Here is a 13,564-nt window from a genome sequence, read left to right on the forward strand (position 1 = left end):
AGTCACAGACTTACACTTAGGGGTATATTTATCATGCTGTGTAAAAAGTGGAGTAAAACTCTACTGGTGATGATGCTCATAGCAGCCAATCAGATGCTTTATTTTGGCTTTCTAACTGTTATAATCTAATTGCTGATTGGTTGCCCTGTGCAATATCACCAGTAATGCTTCACTTTTTACACAGCATGATAAATATACCCCTTAGGTAGGACTGGGCCGGCAGATGTGGAAGGTGCTCTTGCTGATGTCATTTTGGCGCCCTGACTTCCTTTCTTGTTGTCTCATGTCCTGATTCCACCCTGCTCTCGTCCTTTGCTGCCTTAACCACAACTATCACCAACGCCATCCCTCATCACCTCTTTCCCCCATTGCATCCCCACTATCTTCCCTCGCTGCCTTCCCTGATTGACTTCTCACTGCCTACAGTGAATGGGTTTTTGCCGCCTTCCCCAGGTGCTCCAAGCTGCTACCTTTCCAAGTGGCTCCCTGCTGTCTCCTTGATCGCGTCCCTGCTGCCTTTACTGTTCTTACTTTATTTACATTTATACAAATATATATATACTTTGAACATATTATCTAAATACAGAACAATGGCTGCAGCTAGATAACAATTATACTAATCTGCAGAGAATGTTTATCATTAGCTGCAGGGAATTAGAGCTAAACCAAAACTGGTAGTTAAAGGATAAAAATAAATAACAATGTGCAGAATGAGTATATGATTAGACAAAGGGAGTACCAGCATAAGACTGATATGTGCAGACTGGTAAAAGACACAGGGAAGAACTTGGGAGGGGTTTTCCGTGCTATCACGGTGTTCAGCCTGTCAGTCAGTGCTGTGACCACTTTCTGTGGGAGAAAGAAAAGAAACTCCCACCCCTCATTTCAGCCTAAACTCAGAAGAGAAAACATCTCTGTGCTGCTCTAATATAATGAGGTTTTTAGGAGATATAAAACGAAGTAGAGTATTATACGAAATGTCCCCTTTAAGGTGCATATCTAATTTTTTAAAACCTTCAGGTTTTCCTGGTAAAATGTAGTTGTACAATTAATTAGGGAGGCACCGAATCCGCTGTTTTAGATGGATCCGGGCAGTATCTGCTTGGGGTCTAAACCCCCCCCCGCCCCCCTGGTAAAATTGTTAATTTTGGCAGTATACATTAATTATGTTACATAATAATGCTAACATAATCAAATTTAAACAGTAACAACAGCTGTCAGTTGATGAAGTGGCTAAATACAGAAGCTTCTCCTGATGCTTCTCTGCTCAGTTTTTTGCTCAGATGACAATGAGCAGAGAAGTATCAGGAGACTCAGTAACATAATTTTCTGACAGGTGGCCAAACTGAAAACACTGCTGTTTCTAATATTAGCAGTGTAAAAACTAAGGGGGGGGGGGGGGGTAAATAATGTAAATTGTAAAAGTCTTCAGAAGAGCACTCTAAGCGAATTTACATGACTGTACTTTGGGGTAATTAGTTGTCTTTAAAATTTCCCAAATTCTGTTGTAAAATGATCATCTTATCACTATGGACATGTAAAGGAAGGGTATACTCTGCAACAACAAACCTGCAACCAGGGAAACCAACAAGCATAACAGGATAACAACAAAAGGGATTTGCAACTTGTATCAGACGATCAATAGCAGCTTGGGAGGTTAATTGGTAATGCCACCCTGGCAACAGCAAAAAAACACACAATCCTTGCTTTGCTCAATATTAGCTCAGGAGGGTTATAAACGTACTTTCTCTTCATGGAGTAATAGTTTCACAACAACCTAGCTTGGCACAAATGGGGCAATGTAATAAAAGTGGTAAAGGATACAAAATGTGTACAATGGGATCTATTTTCCATTTTTGTGGTCTATTTTTTTTACTGGCATGTAGTTTTGGAAGCCAGTAAAAGTATATAGGGGCTCATTGGCCAGCAGAAAAAATGTAGCATTTTTCATTGTTTGTGCAAAAAATAGTACTGGTTTGGGATCCATTACCTGGAAACCTGTTATCCAGAAAGCTCCAAATTTAGGGAACGACATCTCCCACAGACTCAAATAATTCACACTTTTAAAAATTTTTTTTTTTTTTCTATGTAGTAATAAATAGTACCAATTCCAATTGGAATTATTGAAGCAAAACAATCCTATTGGGTTAATTTAATGTTTAAAAGATTTTTAAAAAAGACTCAAACCTATATATGTAATAAAGTTTTTTACTGGGTAATTTTTTGCTGATAGTTATTTTGTAACCAAAAATTATATTACAGGTATCGGACCCCTTATCCGAAAACCCATTATCCGAAAACCCATTATCCAGAAGAAAGGCCATCTTCCATAGACTCAATTTTAATCAAATAATTCACATTTTCAAAATGATTTCCTTTTTCTCTGTAATAATAAAACAGTACCTTGTACTTGATTCCAACTAAGATACAATTAATCCTTATTGGAGGCAAAACAAGCCTATTGGGTTTAATTGCTGTTTAAATAATTTTATTAGTAGACTTATGGTAGGAGATCTGAATTAAGACCCCTTATCCGGAAAACCCCAGGTCCCAAGCATTCTGGATAACAGGTCCCATACCTGCACCTTTGAGTAATGCAATATGTACAATTCAAATTTGCAGTGTAAAAAACCTGTGAATGAACTGCATTTGTTACAACAGAATACAAAACCCTGTGCTCATAGGGTGCTCATGTTCTGCCTTATGCAAACTCTGCCTATTTAGAGAGCACCTCATTATCTTGGCACAGACCCTTGTTAAAGGGACAAATTTGTCCTGTTTTGCTTCACAGAAAAATTTGCAAAACTTTTGCAAAAGTTTGCAAAATGGCAAAAAAATCATGAAACGCGTAAAATGATGCACATCAAAAAAAAGTGCCGCTGCGTTTTTTTGTCATGCGCCAAATTTGTCCACTGTGAATTTTTGTGTCCATTACACAAAACAATATGCCAATGGTGAAACACGGAAATTAGCCACGAATCCATGCATGGCGAAGAATTTAGCTAATCACTAGCCACTGGCCTTTAGTCCTTTTGGTTAGCACTGCAGATCTGCAGCAAAGTTGCTTTATTGCTTTCTGGGAGAGTTTCAGACTGATTAGGTTGTAGAGCTAAAACGTAAATTTTGGGACAGCCTAAATAACTCAAACTCTTTACCCTCCCTAATGCATGCCAGAACACTAAAACTTCTTCTCATGTGTCTCTCCAAAGGTGGCCATCCATCAGGAACCTAACTACTTACTGTACATTCCTTGTATTTGTTCTTAGGGTTAGCAGAATAATTAGCTCAAGTAAGGCTCAAGTAATTTTTTTGCGTTATCCATTTCTTCTCATTAACATTGTCTATTTGCAGCACTCCTCTTTTGTTTAGTTTTCTTTTTTCTCTCCTTTTTCCAACTGTGCTTTGTATGCCCCTGTGTCCCTTTGTATCCCCTTCTCTTTAATGCTCTCTACTTTTCTTCAACTAAATTTCTTTTCTGCTTTCTCCTCCCCCTCCCTTTTTCTACCTCCAGTTATTCTTTCCCCTAAGGGATGAGATTGCTTTTGATTTCATTTCCCTGAAGCATTCAGACTCAGAGTTAAAAACATCCTTTTCCAGCAAAATTCCTCTTGAAAACTTTAGACGCTACAGTTTTGCTATTGTTTCATAACTGAACATTTTGTAGTTTTGCTAGACGTTTGCAAGTAAAAAAATGACTGTTGAATGGACAAGACAGTCCATTGCTATAAAATTTGGGATTTGTCATGTTATCATTAACCATGGTAGATTTACTGGAATTGCAATTGACCGCTGCCATTTTCCCCTTACTGCCTTCTTCCACTTATTAAACTAGTTAATGTCAATCATGTTCTAAAATGCACATTGTTGACATTTTTTTTGTGACTGATATTAGGAAAAACTGCTGCTTGGTGGGTTTAGAGTAAAATAAACAGGTTTGATTCAACTGCTGTTAGGGCTGTGGCACATGGGGAGATTAGTCGCCTGCAACAAATCTCCCTAGTCGCGGGTGACTAATCTCCCTGAAATATCATCCTTGAGAGGAAACTTCCGCGATTTCAGGGAAATCGTGGCGCCGTGTATGCCATCCCACCAGCGATTTACATACTCGCCGATGAGATGGTATTTCGGGGAGATTAGTCGCCCGTCAAGGGAGATTTGTCGCGGGTGACTAATCTGCTCGTCTGCCACAGCCCTTAGGGCTAGGGCTCTGGCACACGGGGAGATTAGTCACCCGCGACATATCTCCCTTGTCGTGGGCGACTAATCTCCCCGAAATACCATCCCACCGGCGAGAATGTAAATCGCCGGTGGGATGGCATCCGCGGCACCGCCATTTCCCCAAAATCGCGGAAGTTGCCTTGAGAGGAAACTTCCGTCATTTTGGGGAAATCGCGGCGCTGCGTATTTCATCCCACCGGTGATTTACATCCTCGCCGGTGGGATGGCATTTTGGGGAGATTAGTCGGCCGCGACAAGGGAGATTTGTCACGGGCGACTAATCTCCCCACGTGCCAGAGCCCTTAGAGTGGTGCTGTTTGTTATTGTTTGTTTGTGCTGTTTGTTAATTGTTATACTGTACAATATGATAAATACAGCAGTCAGCTCATGCTGTATCTAGTGAATTATGTTTTTAGCAATGATACCTGTAATATAGGCAGTTGTCCCACAGTATTCTTAGTTAACTCAGGAGAAAATAATTAAAAAAAAAGTTACCTGTTACCCAGCAATGCAAATTGTAGAGAATACTGTGATCCCAAATGTCATTTATTTAGCTGAAATGAGAGCACAGAAGACAATTTTCCCTGTGTCGCTTCCACCTTTACTTTGTTCCTGGGATTCATCTTATCAATGTAAACCATTTTGAACCAGGTAAGCCTGTCCTTGTAACAGCAAAAGGTACAGTAGGTAAAGAGTATGGGGAGAGAGTGATATTGAGGCAAAATAAAAAGATAAATTGGGGCAGGTGTTACTGAAGGGATTAAAGAGGGGGCACTGCTGCTAAAGCTGAAAATTTGCCTGGGAGGCTTTACTTTTTTCCTTTAAACAAAAATGTATAATATATTCACTCGAAACATTATTGCCACATTAAGCTAAAACTAGCATAATAGTGCAAATGTGAGATAAAAACTTGAACTTTGAAAATGTTGAAAAAACTGCTATTTAAAATGTTGTTTAAATGTCATTTAAAAGACAAATTCAAAAGTGTCTTTAAACTGTCTTTCTTTCACCAAAAACTGAAAAAGTGGTTGAATCGGAATTTAGGCGGATTTCTGTTTGTGAATATGGAGAAAGTATTTTGCACCAGTTTTACTACTACTTTAGTAGACTTTAGTAGATGTTGTTGCTTTAATTGGGCCCACAGTCTTGCTACTTCCTCAGCCCATCACAATGTGGTGTTTATGTATCTGGTGAGGCTACAGGTGTCAATAAGTCTAACATTGAAAAAATTCTAGCAATATAAGTCTTTAAATCTGAGGAAATCCACAATGATTTCCAGCTCAATATTTTTCATGAAGTCTTTCTGACAATAAGGGTGCACTGCCCCAAATGCATAAATGAAAATGTAATTCTAAATAACTTTCCAATACAGATTTTCAGTGGTTTTAAAATTATGTAAATATAATTGCTATTGAAAGGAGTGTATGTTTCTCCATTTCTGGTTTAATTAGCTGGCTTGCAACTTTGTTTGAGGAGTCAGAGCAAAGAATATATAGAAACAGGCACATATTGCTTCTATTAGCAAATACATTTTCAAAAACCTTTAAAACCAATTTGTAATTGATTTACAAAGTTGCTCAGAATTGCATTTTCTTTCACTGTGCAAAAGATTTTTGTGGAGGACACCCTTGAAGAATTCTTAAAATTATCAAAGCAGTTCAGTATGTCAGTTCATCTAAATTGATTCAACCGGTTTGAGCTGTTAAATCTATTTATTTCCTGTGGATGGTATCTGTGTATGTGTACTTTAATTTTTCTTTCTGGATCCACAGAGCCAGAAAAAAACAAAAGGCATTGAATGTGTATTAATACTGCTGTCAAGTTTTTCATTAATAATCATGATTAAAATAAGTTTCATTTGACATTTATTAAAATTAATGAACACATGTTTTAATGCCATTTGGCTGCTGATAAGAGTAGTTTTTTTTTTTTTTAGGTTTTTTTTATTTTATGGCATTGAAGTAAATTACTTAGGCAGGATAACAGTTATATACATATTAATGTTTAAAATATGTTCAAGTATTTGCCTTGCATATTAAAGATACAATACATCTGAATGATAAGTAACATTTTAAAGTGTTGCATATTTTTTTATAAATATAAAAAATATAAAGACATTTTCTCCCAAAGCATGCTGCAGAGCTCACCTCACAGTACCACTTCTCACTTGTTTTTGCCAATCAACAGCTTTTCCATTATATTCACATTTTTCCATCAAATTTCCTTCCTAATAGTGACGTTATCGATAACTGATGTTTTTACCAGCCAGGCTAGTAAAATGCTGGCAAGTAAGCAATGATCAGATCAATCCAATATTGCCCACCTTGGTGAGCATATCGGGGAACAGTGACGGACTGAGAACCCAGGGGCCCACCAAAAAACTTTAGATCCTAGGCCCACTTTCTAAAAATTTTTCCTCCTTTTCTCATCCAACCTCTTTATTCTCCTAGTCTCTTTTATTTACATACTAGCATCTATTTGTACATTTATTTCTTCTCTTTTTTCCCCATTCAGAAATAGGGAATGACCATGAAATAGGCCAAATGGTCAGGAGCAGGAGGGCCCACGGACCCCTGGGCCCACTGGGAGTTTTCCTGGTATCCTGATTGTTTGGACTATTTGGACTGACAGCCTACAGAAGGCCCTGTCTGGCATTATACTTGGTTTCTATGCAACCAAAAGATTCAGCATTCCTCTGTGGTTATCTCTTATATTTGACAAAGGCAATGTGATTATTTTATTTGATACCTTGAAGCAGTTGCCTCATTAGGGCCATCTCAGACTAAATATTTATATCACCACAGTCTTCACAGGGAAATCGTTACAATCAAAATACCTGGCCAGCAATGGTCCTAATACCAACACAGAAACCACTTGCTTTAACACTACTTAACAATTATGCACAGCCCTGCTGTAAATGATGGAATGATGCAGGAAGGTAATCAGAAAATGTGGAGAAAAGAGAAATGTGTCTAGAGCAGGGGTGTCAAACTCAATCACATAAGGGGGCCGAAATCTAAAACTTGGAGCTAAGTCGCGGGCCAAATTTTTTATTAATATACTTAGTAAGATACTAAGGGGTATATTTATCACAATGTGTAAAAAGTGGAGTAAGACATTACCGGTGATGTTGCTCATAGTAGCCAATAGATGCTTTGCTACTGTTGAAATCTGATTACTGATTGGAAGGCAACATTACTGGTAATGCTTCACTCCACTTTTTACACAGCATGATAAATATACACCTTAGTATCTTACTAAGTATATTAATAAAAAATTTGTTAGTTACTATGTGAGGAAAATGGAAATTGATCAGGCTGGATGGTCAGACACACTCACCAAGGGCCACATGAAACAGCCAGGTGGGCCGGATTTGGCCCCCAGGCCTTGTGTTTGACATATATGGTCTAGAGAAAGATAGGTTTAAACCCACCACACCTACTATTACAGATCCAAGTACCACCAGTAATGTGTAAAGGGTCTCTGTTTTATCTGTGCTGTATTTTTTAATTAACTCAAAATAAAGAACAGATTTTTCAAATTGCTTGGTTTATAATGGCCCTTTAAAAGTGCTATTACATTGATTATTTGCAGCTAAATGAAGAAGGCATGGTAAAGCGAAATCAGGGGGAACAGTAAGCACATCAGTGAGGAAACAGTACGAAAGGGAGACTGTAATCGGGAATGGTAACCACTGCATTGATGGATGGTCTTTGTAGAATATGGACAATGGAACACAAACACACTCACAAAAAAAACTCTTAAGCAAGGGAAATTGGACAGTGATAGAATATATGTCGAGGCATGTAGAGAGGGCAAACGGAGTAAGATAAATACTTCAGAGAAGTAGAATATAATATGGGGGCTGGGATTAGTTGAAAACAGAGTGAGCAAAACAAAAGAAATTGTAGTTAGGGAATGAGGGAGTATTTTGCTAAATAAACAAACCATATTTGCTATTGCTCTTACTTGTATCTGCCTGTTTTATTTATTATGTTGGGTTGAAAAACCCAACATACTGTTCTTCGACTTTAGCTTATTCTTCCGCTTTCTCTTCTTCTTCTTCTTATACCCCATTTTCTAAACGCTACTCCTCCTACAGTTTTAGGGGTACAACACCCAAACTCTCCACTCTTCTTCGCCCTATAGTGGAGCAGGTTGCTTTTGCTTTTCTAAGCGATCCCGCCCCCCGTATTTTTGTGGCGCTGCTCCGAACACCCCAATTTTTCCATTGACTTTGACAGGGAAGATTTTCAAACTGCTGCCACACTTACAGCTTTGAAGCTACACCCCCAAACTTGAATAACATAATAATGGGGTCACCTCAAATGAAACAGTGACATTTGTTGGATGATCCCAAAGTGGTAGGGGCCAACAACAGCCAATCAAATTTCACCCATTGACTTTTATGGGGAAATTTAAACTGCTGCCAATCTTACAGCTTTGAGGCTACACTCCCCAAACTTGAATCACATAGCCATGGGGTCAGCCTGAATGAAAATATGATGATTGTTGGATGCCCAAAAGTGGGCAGAGCTGTGAACAGCCAATCAGATTTTACCTATTGACTTGGCAGAAATTCAACCTGCTGCCATTCTCACAGTAATAACATTGGGTTCCCCAAACTTTGCAGAGTTCGGCACCAGGTAACTGCGGTTCAAGGTTAGAAAAAGTGGGCTGAGCCACCAACAGCCAATCAGATTTTACCTATTGACTTTCAATGGGGAAATTCAACCTGCTGCCATTTTCACAGTATTAACACCAGGGTCCCCAAACTTCACAGTTGGTCAATAGGGGACTGCAGTTTTAGTATTGAAAAGTAGGCAGAGCCACCAACAGCCAATCATATTTCACCTATTGAATATGATTGGTTTGATGCCAGGGTTCCCAAACTTTGCACAGTCAGTCACTGGGTGACTACAAACTCAAGGTGAGAAGTAGGCGGGCCGCCAAAAGCCAATCACATTTCTTTCATTGTTTTCAGTGGGGAAATTTTAACTGCTGCCATTCTCACATGTTTAATGTCAGGGTCACCAAACTTTTCACAGTTTGTCACTGGGTGACTATGTTCAAGTTTAGAAAAGTGGGCGGGGCCAACAAAAGTCAATCAGACTTCACCTATAGACTTCATATGTTTAAATTGAAACTGCTGACATTCTTTAAATATTAATACTAAGGTCCCCAAACTTTGTAAAGCAGAGCCACCAGCAGCCATTCCATTTCCACCCATTAAATTTCATTGGTTTATATTTAAACTGATGCCATTATTTAAGGATTAATTCCAGCGTTGTTAAACTTTTCAAAGTTAGTCACTGGGTATTTGCCGTTCAAGTTAGAAAAAAAAGTGGGCGGAGCCACCAATAGCCCGGTGCAAAGTTGGTCACTGGGGGACTCCAGTTCAAAAATAGGAAAAGTGGGTTCTGCCACTAACAGCCAATCAGATTTTAACCATTGAATTTTATTGGTTTAAATTTAAAATGCTGCCATTTTCACACTTTTTATGCCAGGATGCCCACTGTTTGCCACTAGGTGACTTTGACTCGAGGTTAGAAGAAGTGGGCACACCCACCAACCACCAATCACAATTTACCTATTGACTTTTAGTGGTTTCAATTTAAACTGCTGCCATTCTTTAACTATTTATGCTAGGGTCCCTAAACTTAGTCACTGGGTAACTGCAGTTATAGGTTAGAAAAAGTGGGTGGAGCCATCAACCGCCAATCAGATGTCACTTGTTGACTTTCAGTAGGGAAATTTAAATTGCTGCCATTCAGACACTATAAAAATCAGGGTCCCCAAACTTTGCACAGTGGTTTTTACTATATAACTGTGGTCCAAGGTAGAGCCAACAACAGATCAGATTTCATTCCGTGACTTCACGTTTTTCAACCCAACATGAAGCTTGTTCTCAAACTTCCCTTTCTAGTTTCTGATTGTATTTTTTTTTTTCAGTTAAAATCATAATTCCCGCATTTTGCCACTTTTGTCTCTGTTCAGATCTATTTTTTTCCTCAAGTAAATGAGTACAAAGGACACGTGGTTGTAACTTAATGGTTGGTCGATATGAACAATATCTATGTGGTGTCTGCATGTTTATTGCATCAAATAACCCTGTCACCAACATAATGAAAACTACTAGCTATTCACCACCTTTCCCAACCTGGCACCGCCTAGGACTTTTAACTTTGTTGTTAGATTTTGTTCTTATGTGGGTTTGGAGTTTTCCAGACATATCAGGATCACTAAACTGGATTCAACTTCTTCAGGCCATCAGGAGCAGCACATTCTTCTGGATAGGAAAAATTGTAAGTAATACTCAGCGATATTGGTTCATTCTTCTGGATGTATATAGTTCTGTTTCTTCTTCATCCTCTTCAGGAAATCCATAACAAAGGCAAAGACCCTTTACCAAACTGTCTTATTCAAATTGTCAAGTTCTTCATCAGGACTATGACCAGAGGACTGGGGGGGGGGGGTTAACTTTTGTATCATCGGTGTGCATGTTCGTTTGAGTTATGTTAATGTTTTCTTGTAAAGTTTTCAATAAAAATCATTCATTCCCAAGCCTTTTTATTGGTCATTGAGGCTGTCAGTCAGAATTAGGGCATGACCAATTGAATATGGGTGAAAATGTAGGATTTCAGCAGCCTATATCTCTGAACCCACTTATAATTTTGACATGCAGTTTTCACTGAAGATAAATTCTGATTATGTGTATTTATATCCTATGTTTAGTTTGCATTGGCCAGGTTGGAGCATGGTCTTCAGTTCCTATAATGTTTTGTCATCAGCTGGTTTGCTACATTATTCCAGTAGTTTGCACCAACAGTGCAGAGAATATCAAGCGTAAGACATTTTTTTCCCAAAGCTTCAGAAACTAAGAGACCTCACCTGAAAACCATTCCAAAAGTACATACCAAAATTAAAACAAAACACAGCATCTTGGCATGAGTAGTGGTAAAGAGCCATATTAGAGACAGATAGAAGTAGAACTGTGTTCCTAAACAATACTGCCCTGCCCTATATGTTTTAATTTAAAGGAGAAGGAAAGTCAAAGTGACTTGGGGGTGCCAAAATGTTAGGCACCCCCAAGTGACTTCAATAGCATACCTAGTACCCCAGGCTGGTGCCCCTGTTCAGAAAGAACAGCACCAGCCCCGGGTGCTGCAGCGCTTCCTCCTTCCTGGTTCACTGTGCGCGCATGTGCAGTAGAGTGAAAAGCTGAACTTTAACAGAGAAGTCAGCTTTTTACTCTAATGTGCATGCGCCTGTCCTGGACAATCAGCAGCAGCGCGAGTAGGAAGGAGGAATAGCTCGCTACAGGTACCCCGGGCTGGTGCTGTTTTCTCCTAACAGGGGCACCAGCCCGGGGTACAAGGTAAGTGATTAAAGTCACTTGGGGGTGCCTAAGATTTTGGCACCCCCAAGTGACTATGCCTTTCAGGGGCGATTCTGGATGCCGCCCCCCCCCCCCCCCCCCGCTCCCCAGCGCTTACCTTCTAATCGAAGGAGCGGGTCCGGGGGCGGTGAGATCGCTAGTGCAGAGAGTGCAATTGCGCTCTCTGCACTAGAAGAGCCGAATTTCCGGTTTAAAAACCTCAAGTTTCTCAACTCGCCTAATGGCAGAAGCGCCCCTGATGCCTTTCCTTCTCCTTTAAGGTAATTTTAGTTTTGTAGTGGGGAAAACTTTACATGGTGCTTTAAGTAAGAGAAGAAGCAAGTCCTGTTTTCCATAAGGCCACTTCAAGTTTACTGGATTACTAGTCAAATAGATTCAAAGTAAAAATTTATATTGATTATTAAGCTGGGGGGGGGTTCTGAGCTATAAGAAAATGAGGTAACCTTCACTGCTCAGACAGGACTTGATTTATAAGAGATAAAAAACCTTTTTTGTGTTTGATGTTTGTTTTGGTGCTGGGCACTAGGCCCTTACTCCATGGTAGTGAGGGACAAAATCTATGTGTTACGTATTTAACAATAAAACTGCCTACATGCAAAAGCATGCAATGGTCTTTCCAAAGAATACCAAAACCTGAACTCACTAAAACAAGTTTTACATGTTACAGCATGTTTAAATACAAAACCTTACATTTTATTTAGGCCATAAAATCACTGGAAAGAAAATGTAAATGGGTCCTCGAAAACCATATTGAGATGAAATTTTCCTATGATTTTCTTGGTGAAACTTTCAGTACAACTAGAAAGTGTCTGCTAGAGGCAGCCACACTGATGACTTGGGAGGTTGTACTGCCTTCTGCATCAGCTCTTTCCTGATTCCTTTCTACTATATTTATACATATATATACAATATGCATAAATCTCAGGTACAGTCCTTATGGGGCTGGTGCCCCTGTTAGGAGAAAACAGCACCAGCCCGGGGTACCTGGAGCGTAGCGCTTCCTCCTTCCGGCTTCGTTCTTGGAACAACAAAGGACAGGCGCATGCGCAGTAGAGTGAAAAGCCAACTTCTCTGTTAAAGTTCGGCTTTTCACTCTACTGCGCGCGCAGCGATACAGGAAGGAGGAAGCGCTGCAGGTGCTGTTCTCTCCGAACAGGGGCACCAGCCCGGGGTAAAAGGTAGGCGATTAAAGTCGCTTAGGGGTGCCTAACATTTTGGCACCACCAAGTGACTTTGCCTTTCCTTCTCCTTTAAAACTGCAGCCTCTATCACACCATCTTAAACCGATATCTTTGGGTTTTATAAATATTGTACATTTAATTTGCAATTATTAAGACTTCACTTACACCAAATAAGTCATAACTACACAAAAATGCAAATAGTAAGGTACACATAATGCCACAGCTTTGCAGTGATTGTTGATATAACAAGATAAAAACATTATTTTTAAAAGTATGATATAGTGGAAACAATGTATTAGGTTTAATTTAACAGAGTGTTCTATCAGGTGATTCTTTGTATAGATTTGTAGTCATTATGAATTTTCTCTGTATTGTTGGTGTGCTATGTGTACTGTTTGATATCCCAGCATTTAGCAGGACATATGGATGGCTCATGCAGAGAAACAATTATAGGGGAAGCTTTATTAATAATTAGATTTGTTTCATGGTGTGCGCCTCTCAGTTCTTTCTGTCAGCTCTACACAGAGGCTTCTTTCTGCATTTATATTTACAGATATTGTATTTGTTAATGAATGAGGCTACGTGTCTCTGTATTCTGATGCTGAGGTGTGACAATCAACTTAGATGCATGGAATCTAAAAATGAATGAATATATGAATCCCCTTATGATCTACTCAAAGCAAACCACAGATGAAGGGAGAGGACACATGAAATCTTTGTAGGCTATTGTCTATTAGAAAATTAGAAGGGGGTTTCCCTGAAAGCT

The sequence above is a fragment of the Xenopus tropicalis genome, chromosome 1, assembly GCF_000004195.4.
Source record: "Xenopus tropicalis strain Nigerian chromosome 1, UCB_Xtro_10.0, whole genome shotgun sequence".
Lineage (NCBI taxonomy): Eukaryota > Metazoa > Chordata > Amphibia > Anura > Pipidae > Xenopus > Xenopus tropicalis.